The following is a 15,032-nucleotide window of genomic DNA, read 5'->3' on the forward strand; positions in this document are numbered from 1 at the left end:
CCTGCAGTGGCGTATCTCTGCCAACGAGTCGTAAGTCACTGGATCCCAGGCTCCCATGAGTCAGTCAAGTCTTGGAAGTTATTTTCTAATTGATTTTGAATACTCTTGTCTTGCAAGAAGTAAGTAAGAGGTGTCTTGAATAGGTATAAGAGAGTGAGAAAACTTGTCTTTTCACTTTTAAGTTAGAATTTTGTTACTTTCACAATTTGTGAAGAAATTTATAATATTGTGTATCACATAATGTATTTGAAGTACGTGTCCACACGCATGAGCACACAAATATTTGATTGGCTAAATACTTTAGTAAAAGAATGCTGCTATTCTGTACTTTCATCTTACAACATGTATTACACTATAAGAAAAGAACATAAGCATAAATAATAAATGCGTGAAATAAGGTCAATAGGAGAGGAGGAACATATACACATGAGTATTATTTACTTCCTTAGAATATAAACAAGGATCTGACTTTCCCCTCCTGAACCCATTATTTACAAGGAAATCATTAATTTTTTTATTCCAAGATCGAGCAAGCCTGTTTAAGACCATATATGCTCTTCTTCAACTTACATACAAGGTTTTCTTTACCTGGTTGCTCAAATCCTTCAGGTTGTTTCATGTAAATTTTCTTCTTGTAAGTCCCCATACAAAAAAAAGCTGTCTTTATGTCATAATGTTTCACTTCCATATTTCTTTTTCCTGCTACAGTGAGTAACACACGCAAAGTGGTTTGTTTAACAACCGGTGCAAAAACCTCATCATTGTCTTCCCCCAAGACTTGATAAAACCCCTGCGCAACAAGTCTAGCCTTATACTGTGAGCCTTTGCCGTCATTATTTTCTTTTAATTTATAAACCCATTTGCTACCTAGTGCTGTCTTTCCTTCTGGTAATTTCACCAAATCCCAAGTTTGATTTTTGTGCATAGAACTAATCTCTTCTTTCATTGCCATCTTCCAGTTTTCTTTGTCCGGTCTACTCATAGCTTCCTGAAAGCTTCTTGGTTCTTCTTGTGTCATAACCACCACCTTCTCTGCATACCTGACAGGTAGTTTTCCTTTGGTTGAACGCGGTGATCTTCTCACTGTCTCTGCTTCTAAATTGTTACCGGTAAAAATTTCATCTTGAGCTCTTTCTCCATGGTAGCTACCGGTACTTTCTGAGGTTTCCAGAGTTTCACATGCTTCACCGTTATTTAAACTTAACGGTATAAGGTCATCATCTTCGTCTTGTAATACTGCATCCTCTTTGGGAAGATTTTGTGTGTCTAAGACAGTAAGATCTTCATAGGTTGGTACTTCATGCGATACATTCTCAACAAAATGACAGTCCCTACTTATCACTACTTTGTTTGTTGTTACATCTAGTAGCCTGTACCCTTTTGTGTTTTCTTCATACCCAACTAAAATTAGTTTTCTTGCCTTGACATCTAACTTTGATCTTTGCTGATTAGGGATCATCGCATATGCAATACATCCAGAAACCTTTATGTGTCCAAGATATGGTTTCTCGTAGAACCATTTTTCATATGGTGTCACCTCACACGCTGTAGTGGGAAGACGATTTTGAAAATAGTTTGCTGTTAGTACAGCTTCACCCCAAAATGTATTTTCCATGTCTGCATCAATTAGCATACACCATGCCATTTCTGTAATGTTTCGATTCTTTCTTTCCGCTACACCATTCTGTTCGGGAGTGTACGGTACCGTTTTCTAGTGAATTATACCCTTCTGCTTAAGAAATGCCCGTAAACTAGCCGATGTATATTCGCCGCCATTATCTGTACGTAGCACTTTTGGCCTCTTCTGAAAATAGTTTTCGGTGAATTGCACATATTCTTTCAACTTTTCTTCAACCTCATTTTTGTTTTTTAGTAAATAAATAACAGTATACCTACTACAATCATCAATAAATGTTAAAATATACCTGTTTCCCCTTGGATTTGGTGTTTGTATAGGCCCACAAACATCAGAATGTACCAAATCTAAAATTTCTTTAGCTCTATAGCTGCTTTCCGAAAATGGCTTTCTTGTCATTTTCCCTTGTACACAAACATCACATATCTTTTTAGTATCACATTGCTTTAATACTACCCCACAAACTAAGTCATCTTAACTATGTTTTCAAGTACCTTTGGACTTCTGTGTCCTAACCTACTATGCCACACATGAATACAATTATTTATTTCTCCTTGAGTAACCTTAAAGCTTCCGTATCATTACTGTACTCTTGTTTACAAACATCTAGTTTGTACAAACAACCGTTTTCTTAGGCACTAGCGATCATGATGCCATTTTTCTTAATATGACATTTATTCCCCGAAAAATATATATCAAAACCCTTTTTTGTTAGTTGATTCACAGATAAGAGACTACCATCTAATTCTGGCACATACAAAACATCCTTTACTACAACATTACATTTTCCATTTTTAGCAACTTCATTTTTGCACAGTAAAACACCTTCCCCAATACCCTTGGCTACTAACATTCGACCGTCTGCCAAGTAAATTTTACTTTCTGCATTATAGTTTAATGTTTTGAATAATTGTTTATCATTTGTCATGTGACAAGTAGCAGCAGAATCTACATACCATTCACCTACATTTACTTCCCTTGCACTAGCCTTAAAACATACATATGCATCTTCACCTTCTTGTGTTTCTTGTGAACAATCCGTTTCTACAATCTCTTCACTAGCACTTTGCACTTTATTTGCCCTTGAAAAATTTTTCTTTTTACTACCGGTAGCTTTAAATTTTGCACAATCACGTTTGAAATGACCTGGTTTTTTACACCAGAAACTTTACACTTTTCTCTTCTTTTCCTTGCACTTTCTTCTTTGATTCCACCTTCATGGCACTTTCTTCATTCCTATTGTGACGTTGCACTTCCTTTCGCCTCTTGTACTCGTCTATAAGCTTTCCTTTGACTAATTCTAGTGTTAGCTCGTTCTCTGGACGCGTTTCCAGTGCTGTTATCAAAGTTTCATAGCTGTCCGGTAAACTGCATAATAGCATCGCCACTACCAAATGATCGGCCAATGTCTCTCCTAGTCCGGTAAGCTGATCCACGATGTTTAACATACTATTAATATGTTTTTCCATGTCACCATTTTCTTCTAACTGCATACGACACAGTCTTTTCAGCAGAAACACCTTGTTTGTCAAAGTCGATTTTTCATGATATGACTTTAAGGCTTCCCAGTAGTCCTTTGCACTTTCCTGTCGCCGTAAATGAACCAACTGATTATCTTCAACTAGCAGTCCGATCGTTGCCCTAGCTTTCCCATCCTTCTTGCACCACTCTGCATCAGGAGATTCCGGTTTTGGCTTTTGTACGACATCCCACAGTTCTTCTTTCATGAGAACCAACTGCATTTTATATTTCCAAACACTGTAATTGCTATTGTTTAACTTTGGAAACAAAATTTTTGCTGTGTCCGCCATCTCGTACAAGTTTGTATTGTATTTATTTTCATCCTTTTTCATACAAATTGTTCACAACGTGAACGTATGAGTTGGACACGTCATAAGAACACTGAATGTGTACATATGTATACATTTAGATCTACATGCAATATTAAAATAGTGTGAATTTATGTACAAAAAAAGGTACAATTTTTCATTATTCTAATTTACATACATCGATATAAAACAACATAACAGTTAATAAAACCTTACATTATAGATATACAAAATATATATATACTTTAAACCTTATTTACTACAGGCGAGATATTCTTCTACAGAATAGAAACAGTGCTCGAGTAGGTAGGACTTGACTGCTTTATTGAAACCAGATGTTTTGTTTTTTAAAGTGGAAGGAAGCTTGTTATAAATATTCACTGCCATAGGAAATGTACTATTCTTATGTACTTTTAAACGTGAGGACTCTACATGAAGATCAGACGCTTGTCTTGCATATGAATATCTGAGTTCAACCGGAAGCTGCTTGTATCTGTCTGTATATCTTTTCTTACAAATTTTAGAAGTTCACATATTTATAAACATGGAAGAGGTAAGATTTCAAGAAATTTAAATAGAGGTTTACAAGAAGTTCGAGGTTGACTTCCGGTCATAAACCTTAAAGCTCTCTTTTGTAAAACGAATATGGAATTTAGCAGTGCAGTAGATCCCCAGAATATAATACCATATTTCAATTTAGAATGAAAAAGTCCAAAATAACTTGTGAGCAGAACATGCTGACTGACACTATTTCGTAAAAGCTTTAACATGTAACAGGTTTGAGCCAATTTACTAGATAATTTTCCAATCTAATGTATCTGACACCCAAAGACCAAGAAATTTTATATCCGAGACGTAATTCAACGTTTTGCCGTTAATTGTTACACAAGGGCGTTTTCCTATCTCGTTTTTTACTACGTGAAAGCACATGCACGAAGACTTTGTTGTGTTTAGTATTAGTTTATTTCTATCCGTCCAGTCACTGACGGCAGACATGGTGGAATCTACTGCATTACATAACTCAACGTAAGTTTCTCCAGTTACTAATATATTTGTATCGTCAGCATACAGAACAATTTTAGCAGAGTCTAAACATTGTGGCAAGTCATTTATATATATTAAAAATAGAATAGGGCCTAAGATGGAACCTTGAGGAACTCCAAATTTTAACTCTTTGGTATCTGAATAACATTTGCTTACTCCCTGAGTTTGACAGTTAATTTCAACAGTTTGCCTTCTGTTGGAAATATACGATTTAAACCAGTCAAAAGCATTTCCCCTAATACCATAATCTTGCAATTTTTTAAGTAAAATTTGATGATCAATTGTATCGAAAGCTTTGCTAAGATCAAGAAATATGCCGGTTGTATATTTCTTAGCGTTTATTGAATTTAAAGCAGAATAGAGAAAGGAGTAAAGAGCAGTTTCAGTAGACTTATTTGATCTAAAGCCATTTTGAGCAGGAGATATTAAGTTAAAATTATTTAGAAAGTCAACTAGTCTTATATACATAAGTTTTTCAAAAAGTTTAGAGAAGGTAGACAGACATGATATTGGTCTATAGTTCGATGTAAGATCTTTCTTGCCACTTTTATATAAGGGCTTAACAACTGCTAGCTTCAATGCCTCAGGAAAAACGCCACCACTAAAATAGTTATTTACTATGAAGCATATCAGCAATTTCATAGGAGCATTGCTTTAGAATTTTATCAGGAACTTCATCATATCCTAAAGAACTCTTATTTTTCATTTTCAGTGTAGTATTTAAGATTTCCTGACTAGTAACTGGGTGCAAGAACAATGATTTTTCGAAAATATCGTTGTGTCTACTAACGTATTGTTTGCTAGGTAGTTTATTGTTCACGTTATTAGTGATAAGCTTTTCCACTTCATTCGTGAAGTAATCGTTAAAAGCATTTGCAATTTCAGTCGGATTTTTAATAATTTTATTTTGACAAGAAACGCTAGTTATCTTAGAGGAGGGTTTTCGTTCCCCAGATTCTTTCCGAATAATTTGCCATGTAGCTTTCATTTTATTGGAAGCTTTCCCAATGTAAGTATCATTCTCTAACATTTTTGCCTGTTTTATGACCTTATGTAAAACTCGTCTGTACATTTTGTGGTATCGTTTAAACACTGGAGTACGGCACCGTCGGGATAGTTGATGTAAATAGCGCATTTTTTCTAGAGAAACCTTTATTCCAAAAGTCTTCCACTTCGAACTGACATTTACCGATTTATTTATCTTAAATTTTTGTTTAGGAAAAGCAATATTAAAATAATGAGTAAATATACATAAAAAGGAATTAAATTGGTCGTTAACATTACATTCAATATAAACATCCTCCCACAACTCAGTTTTCAACAAGTATCTGAAATATGCTACGTTAGTGGGAGTAAATGAACGCCGTTCAGACCATTCCACGCCCACGTTTGTATTCTTATTAATTATTTCTGTGTAAAAATAGAGAAGTTGAGCATTATGATCAGAATAGCCTAGGTTTAGTACATCAACATGAGATACTAAATCATCACGTGGAATTATAATTTGGTCAAGAGCAGAGATTCTTGTTTTGCCTATTCTGGTAGGAGTATTGACGATAGGTTTCAGATTAAATGATGTGCAGAGCGAAATGAGATCTTTTTCTTTGCTATTATTTAGTAGAAAATCAATATTAATATCACCACAAATTACTAACGACTTTTTAGAGGACGAGAATTCCGATTTAAGCCTTTCTAATTTATTCAAAAAGTCATTGACAGTACTGTCTGGCGTGCTATAGAGACAGATAAGTATTAAATTATGATCGCAAAATTCAAGTGCTACAGATTCGAAAGTTTTCTCAACGTTCAATGTAAGGGTATTCCTTAGAATTTTAATACGAAAGTCCTCTTTGACGAATATGGCAATACCGCCATGGGATATGTTTTTCCTACAATAGTACGCAGATAGTTTAAAACCTGTGAGTGAAATTGTTTCTATTTCTTCTTTATTCAGCCAGTGCTCCGATATACACAAGACATCAATTTTACTTAATTCATTTTCCAAAATAATTTTTAATTCGATTATTTTATTTCCTAATCCTTGGACGTTGTGGTGCAGGATTCGGAGACTGGTATTTTTTGACTCACTTACGTCTTCTACTTTTTGATTAGGAACATTACCGGTAGTTATATCTACTGCTTTTAGTAGGGGAGTATTACTTTGGCAACTTACATTATCTACAACATTTAGATCCGAGATACAAGAGGACATACCACAACACACATAACCTATATTACTTTTTTTTGTCATAACAATTACAGGAAACTTCTCTATGTTTATTTTGAGGAAGTGAAGTACACGTCATAAATTTCGTTTTTCTGCAGAACTCGTAACCTATAAAAAAGCATTTGCTGCCTCAATAATCCAATCACAGACCCTTTTCTTTCCTTTTGCATTTAGATGTAAGCCGTGACTAGTGTAATCCTGTCTACGCAATGCACCTAAACTAACAAATCTAACATGGCTGTACTTTCTAGAGATTATTTCTTTCACCTGCATATTAAATTCAAATATTGATCTGTTTACACTACCATTCGGCCTATGCGGAAAATCATACCTATAGGGTGTTGACAATACTACTGTTCTAATATTTCTTTTACCTGTGCTTTCAAGTGCTCTTTCTAAAGATACTAACACATTCTGGGTTTCTAGTGGATGGCTTAGGTTATTATTAGTTCCACCAGTCAACACAACACAATCGTCTTCATTGAGATTACTAGTTAGTTTATGAACGTTCTCAACGATAGATTCGTAGGGTGCACTTGGTTTCACAATGCTGCTCACACTAAGGCCAGTATTTGCACAATCTTGGATAATAGATGCACAGTTTCTTAAATGACTGTCCCCCAATAGTAGCATTTTTCGCCTGTTCTTTTCTTCTGATCGAGAAGAGATTCCTGTTGACTTATTGAAACTTCTAGTACCGGTACATTGTTCTTGACTGTCACTCTGTGAAAGAATGTTTTGTTGTGTTCTATTGGATGCACTAATATTGCTAACAGATTTCGCATGTGCTCCCTTAATGTTCTCCTGTACCCTTGTAACTGAGTTAAACTTCCTTTCACTGTTTTTCTTTACTTTACATTGCATGTTCTTTGGTGATGAACTTAGTGGAGCTACTGCTGTTTTACAATTCGTATGTAAGTTAGACTGTTGATAACACTTGCACTTCTTTGAATGAGTGTGAACTTGCCATAATTTACTGTTTCAATTACGTCATTGTTACTGTTTATGCATTGTTCTTCATCGAGAATAGCAAACCTATTTCTAGTTTCTACATTTGATACACATGAGGAAAGTCGATTATTTCTTACTACTTCTGACCACTGGCCATTTCTATCAATTTGACCTTGCACTTCAGCACTTTTATCATCTCGTTGTTTTCGAAGTTCGTTTAATTTGCCTTTCAACGACTCTACATCATTCATCAAAATATTTATTATTTCTTGTAGAGAAGAAACTTCCTGTTTTGTTTGTACACAGCTTACGCAAGATCGTTCTGCTATAGCATTTTCTACTGGGATATTTGTACCCATCCCTCGTTTCGTTTTTGACCTTGTTACTGTCTCTGTTTTGTTATTAATCTTTATAACACAGGTATCACACAAATAGGAATATTATCAACGTTTCTACAGCATATTTTTCGACACCTTTTACACAAAATCGCCAGGTTTCTTGTTAAATCTTCAGCAGATACGACACCAACACAACCATCTTCCGCCATCTTGACTCACTCGCCAATGAGAAAAAAACGATCGATCCTAATGACTGCGTGACATCAAAATCACAAATACAATTTTAACAGTTTTAAACCACTTCATTTATATTTTTCTCGTCTTCACCGACATTTCACTGGGTTTAAATACTTATCTCTCTGGGGCCTATAACCACTGTTCTGATTTGTATAATGACACGCAAGAATTAAACTAGTGGTGGGCACAAAAACCGTTTTTTCACCGGAACCGTTTCGGTTTTCTCCGTAACCGGTTATCGGTTTTCTCCAAAACCGGTTTGGTTTTTCACCTGATCCGGTTTCGGTTTTCTTCAAAACCGATTCCAGTTTTTTTTCAAAATTTGTTCTATTTCTGACCAGAATGGTGTTTCGTTGTTCTCCGGAAACCGAATCCATTTTCACAGAAATAGGTTTATGTGTTTTCGAAAAGTTTTCACCGTAACCAGTTTCGGTGAAAACCGAACCGGGTTTGGAGAAAACCGAAACCGGTTTCGGTGAAAAACCGAACCGGTTTTGAAGAAAACCGAAACCGGTTTCGGTGGAAAAACCGAACCGTTTTTGGGAGAAAACCGAAATGTCGGTTTTTCGGGTTTCGGTTTTTATAGAAACCGGTTTTCGGTTTTTATAAAAACCGGTTTTGCCCATCCCTAAATTAAACCACAGAACCTTTATTGTTAACCATAATTTTGTGCAAGTCAGGTGCAAGTGCAATATCGATCACAGAATACAAACTTCTACTACTCACAACACTGTTGCCATAACATGTATTTTGAAAAACCCTCCTTACAATAACAACAGAAACATCATTAATATGGCAATTTATCACTTGATAAACACTCAGTTACCGTTTCCTGGAATTAGGGTGACTACTTAGAAAGTGCCTAGTGTAAGATTTTATTTTCGTTTTAAATTCTGTAAGGTAAGGAGTAGGCATGCCATTTAAAATAATTGTATATCATGGTGAAATCCAGTGAACTCAAAGGTCTCAATGTCACTTTATTTATCTTACACTGGTTGATTCATTTTTGTGCAAAACAAAATTTCCAAATTCGTGAACCTGCAACAGGTACCATTCACCTTTCCACTGTTTTATTTGCATAAGTTTAACTAGCTCTATGAAAATTTAAGCCTTCTCGATATTTATTTTTAAAAAGTGATAAAACACTATACAAAAAGATGAACAAATTCCTTTATTTCGTAGCAAATTAAAATTACTTGAACTAAACTATATGATGCGTTAAATTCTACTATGGCCAATTCACTGGTAGAAATGGCCAAAGCACAGCTTCCTCTGATTCGTCACTATGTTCGTGTCTGCTCGGTTTCATTCAAAAGGAAACATCTCTATCACCACCATCAACAGCAGAGCAGACGACATAGAGCTTGCAGTAAGGTAGCAAATAGACTTTTTTCCCCCCTAGAAAACGCAGGTTTTATAATAATTTAAATCTTACGTAAAGAGGCACAAAGGAAGGAAATAGGGTTTTCCGTCTGTTTCATGGGAAAATCGCCGCGTGTTTTTACAAGGGAAGTACGAGAGAAAGCACTCGCCTGCAGAGAAACTAAGCATGTCATTTGAAGGACCAATTCTTGCTGATTACAACAAGCTAATAAACTTCATGTACGGTTGAGAACTTTTCGAGAAATTCAACGTTAAATGCACGATTTGTACAATCATTTGATGTGTTTTCGATTCCGACCAATCAAAAAGTGTGGCAGGAGATTTGTACATGGTATGAAACTTTTTGATCCGGACGTTATGATGTACCAACGAAACAATCGTAATAAAGTTTGTGTCTTGCTAATGAATCAGTTCCCGTTACCTCAATACATTAGATTGTTTCAGTTTGCGTTTCACAAGGCAAGTTACCGAACAAGTCATATACCATTTGAATCACCTGTCGAATTCGTTTTTCTCATAGGTTTTGAGAACTGTTCCCTTGACGGATGCTACGCAATTGCACATATAAAATATTCATGGTACAAGAAAGTCTTTTGCGTGCGTCAAGGGAACAGTTCTCAAAACCTATGCGAACAGAACAAGAACAATGATCAATTTTTATCTCTAACTTGTCATTATTGTGGACAGTATAATGACTAATTTTAACTAACAAACAGTGCCGGACTGGCCACGTTGGCTACTTAACAATCGCCAAGGGCCTGTATTGTATTGTATTGTATTTATTTCGTCCTTTTTTCATACATTTGGCACTGTAATACAATGCATATGAAGCGGACACGTCATTTATATATGAATACAAAAGTAAAAGAAACAATAATAGTGAAAATTACGTTAAGTTTATATACATATGGGTAGGGGCCTTTAAGGACCCTCGCCAAGGGCCTTGAATTTGGCCAGTCCGACACTGCTAACAAACCTGTTAGTTATTGCAAAACATTTTTTCTGTTACCTTCGATAGATTTCAATTCGTATTTCAATATTCGTTACTAATAATGTTGTACTTAACGCGTTTAAACGCGCATATACTAATTTTTTCATATGAACTTCCAAGTTGAATCTCTCGAACAGTTTTCAACCGTACAGGAATTCAATTAGCTTGTTGTAATCAGCATGAATTGATCCTTCCAATGGCATGCTTAGTTTCTCTGCAGGCGAGTGCTTTCTTCCGAACTTCCATTGTTAGCCATTGTTCATCACAAAAATTCCAGTTATGTACGTCAAGTAATGAAACTATCATAAAACATGGATTTCTTTATTTTCCTATATGTCGCCCAACTTCCTTCCTGTGGACATCATCAAAGGATTGTATAATAATTCATGAGGGCGTAAATATGACAAATCCGAAGTATATAGCAACATCATTTAATAAATATTTGACAAATATAGAAAAAGCCCTTATTAAAAACAAAGAAACTAGTAAAATTAACTTAATGGAAATATTTTTTTTAATGTGGTAAGTCGATATTCGTAAAACCTGTAACAGAGATTGAAATAATCATCATAATAAAACAAATGGAAAATTCGAATTCGACTGGGACTGATGAAATATCTAATAATCTGATAAAAAGTAACAGATATTTAGTTAAACCATTTTGTTATGTCTCAAATATTTCAGTCGCCACATGAACTTTTTCCGATAAACTAAAAGTTGCTAAAATGAAACCGCTACATAAAAAAGATAAACGCAATGAAACAGAAATCTATAGGCTGATATCATTACTACCCATAATAGGAAAAATTCTGGAGGAAATAAATGTTCAGTCGGGTAATGGATTTCATTATAAGTACTCTATTTTATTTAACACACAATTTGGTTTCTTGAAAGATAAATCCACTGAGACAACAATTTTTCATTTACTTGAACATGTAGAAAGTTGTTGAATGGGAAAGAATTATGCATAGATTTTTTTTTGGATCTTATAAAAGCCCTTGATTCAGTAAATCATTAGTAGAAAATCTTCGTTGCTATAGTATTATAGACCTAGCAAATAAATTATTTGAATCATACCTTAAAGATCGGAGGCAAGTAACTAAAATCACAGGAATAATCAACAATAAAATCAAAAATATATATACTACCGGCCAAAAGTATTGTATCACCACCTATATCAGTAGAAAATGAAATGAATGCACATAATTATAAACACAAATAAAACAAAAGAGTCAGAATATGAAACGAAATCATTCAAATTTGGGATTCATCAAAATATCCACCCTTAGGTTTCAATACAGCAGCACACAACCTAGGCATCCTCGCCAGTAATTTCCGTAATGTTTGGGCTTTAAGTTCATTCCAACACGTTTGTAAATGAACCCACAACTGTGTTTTATTAACTGGTCGACGTTTTCGAACGTTTATGTCTAACTCATCCCACAATAGCTCGATCGGATTTAAGTCCGGGTTTGCGGTGGCCATTACATGTTTACCAATTCTTTTTCTTCTTCTTCTTTCTTTTCTAAGTACAACTTACACAACCGAAATGTGTGTTTGGAGTCACTGCCTTGTTGGAAAGTAAATCCCTGTAAATGAACCCACAATGACCGACAAGCCTTTTGCCACTAGGTAGAGTCTGCCTCTGCAAGATGCGATGATAATATTCTGTTTTCATTGTACTCTCAATTTTCACGAAATTACTAACTTTTTCACTCGCGAAACAACCCCATACCATGATAGGCCCACCAACATGCTTTACACTTGGATTAATGCATTGGTCGAGGATGCGATTTCCAGGAAATCGCCGAACAAACTTTCTGCGTTTAGTTCCAAAAATTTCGAACTACTTTCGTCACTAAAGAGCACTTGATACCACTGTTGTACTGACCAATTCTTAGGTTCTTTAACCCATTGCAATCGTTTACGTTTGTTTTCTTTACTTAAAAGTTTTTTTTTTTCAGTGCATCTCCTTAAACCGTGTTCTCGAAATTGGCGTTTCACTGTTGTAACATATTGACTGTTTCTCGGCTGACATTAAGTAGTTCTCGAACTTTTGGGGCAGTTAGTGTTCCTTGACGTTTGCTTGTGACCACAATAAACCGATCTTTATTCTTTGATGTTACTCGCGGTCTTCCAGTCGTCGACAATTAACATTTGATTGAGTTTCGTTGAAACGTTGAATAGTACGAACAACTGTAGATTGATGTATTTTCACTCTTTTAGCGATCTGTCACGTAGAAAACTTTAACTTGTACAATTCCACAACAACAGCACGTTGTTCTTTATTAGGTTAAAGAACTTCAGCGATGCTGTTCATATGTGTCGGACAATCAATCACTCATTTAGTATAAGACAAACACCATGTGCGTGGGTTTTCTCGGGGTTCTCCCGTTTCCTCCCACTTTCTTCATTCCACCATTTCATTCATTTCTCATAATCACCGTCTCCTTTAGCCTAACCGGCATACCCGTGGGACGTAAAACTCAAAGATTTCATTTTTTTTTCATTTAGTATAATTTAGCTGACAACTCTTCTTGATGACCACTGGTCGTTGAAAGGCGGAACGAAAAGAAAATTAGGCACAAGTGCAACTGGTTTCGTACTTACAATGACTCTTTATTTTGTATGTAAACAAATATTCATGTTAACATTTATACCAGCTAAAACATATCTGCAGAACTTTTTTTTTCTGTGAGTATAAGGTCTCGCCTCATTTTGATCTCCTTTTTGATTGGGAGAAGTTATTTTACTGGTGACAAATTTAGAAACGTTTCAGAATGACTTAACGATAATTTATGTATAACATTCCAACATACTTTCATGAAAATCGATACACCTTGTACGTATTATTATCTATTTACAGCATTTCTATGGGTGATGCAATACTTTTGGCCGGTAGTGTATATCAGGTTAAGAAATTATTAATCATAGGGTACCACAGGAATCAATTCTAGGGCCACTTCTCTTTCTTTTTATATAAATGATCTTTCCAGAAATATTAAATTCATGTGTGACTTTATATGCAGATGATACAAATATAATAGTGGGAAAGATGAAAGCAAATTAGCTCCAAATTACCAAACGGCAATGAACCAACTTTCAAGTTGAATGAATAAAAGTGATCTAATTATTAATATAAATAAAACATGTGCCTTAAATTGTTCTAATATTAAAAGTAATCAAACAAATACCATAATAATAGATAATAAAACAGTTAAATGTGTAGAAATTACTACCTTTCTCGGAGTTAAAATATCGAATAAATCAACTGGTAACCACATATTGAACATGTAAGAAGTACATTAAGCAAGCTGTGTTATGTAATTAGATGTGTAAGAGATTAGATTAATGTATAGCTAAGTGTATATATTACTCAAATTTTCACTCTATAATAAAATATGGCTTGATGTTCTGGGCAAGTACACCTAAAAATCTGGTCATCTTTAGGCTACAGAAGAAAGTGGTAAAGATACAAGCAGGAATAGATTGGAACTCTCCTTGCAGAAATGTTTTAAGGGACTTGAAATACTGACTCTTTCTTCAATGTTTGAAACTCTTTCCTCAGTGAAACATTAACATATATGAAAGAAAAAATAAAAGAATAGTGAATTGTTAACAAAGACATTCACAGATACAACACAAGAAGTAAAGAAGATATTCACCTTCATACACACAGAACAAACATGTACAATAAGTCAGCTACTTACAAAGGTACGCTGTTAAAACAATCTATTTCCATCATGTATTTTAAAAATCAAGTCTCTGTAAATAGCTTTAGAATCAAACTTAAAAGGTACTTGAAAAAACAATGCTTTTACTCTATTGAAGAATAAGTTCAAAATAATTCATATGCGTAAAATGAACTGTATAGTAAGATAAATTAGTGAATCTAGAAGAATCTATACGTAATAATTATATATATGTTTATGTATATGTACAAAACTAGTATATGCAATTTCATTGTATGATGATGAACGGAGGCAATAAATTATGATTATGATCAGTGATTAAAATCGGCACACAAGAAGAGTAGGAATTTAAATTGAATCCCAAGGAATTTCTGTCCAGTAATGATGATTACGGGAAGAAACGTGTGCGAAATATTAGGACAACGAAAGAAGTCCATGTGACAAGAAAGGTAAAAATAAATAAATAAAATCAGTATTTATACAAGTTGTGAAATAATGAAATCTGTAAAATTATATAAAAACAAAAAAAAACATTAAAACATAGCACCATACAGCACCGCGATATGGCATCGAAAAAAAAATTGTTCGCAAAATGGTAGATGACAAATTAAAGCGTCACTCTTTGTTTGCATTCCACATTTAAGTTTCGATTACTCAATTCCAGTACACACAATATAAGTCAATGCATTATGCAAAATTAAATT

This window comes from Thermobia domestica, chromosome 11 (assembly GCF_964235325.1).
Source record: "Thermobia domestica chromosome 11, izTheDome1.hap1.1, whole genome shotgun sequence".
Classification (NCBI taxonomy): Eukaryota; Metazoa; Arthropoda; class Insecta; order Zygentoma; family Lepismatidae; genus Thermobia; species Thermobia domestica.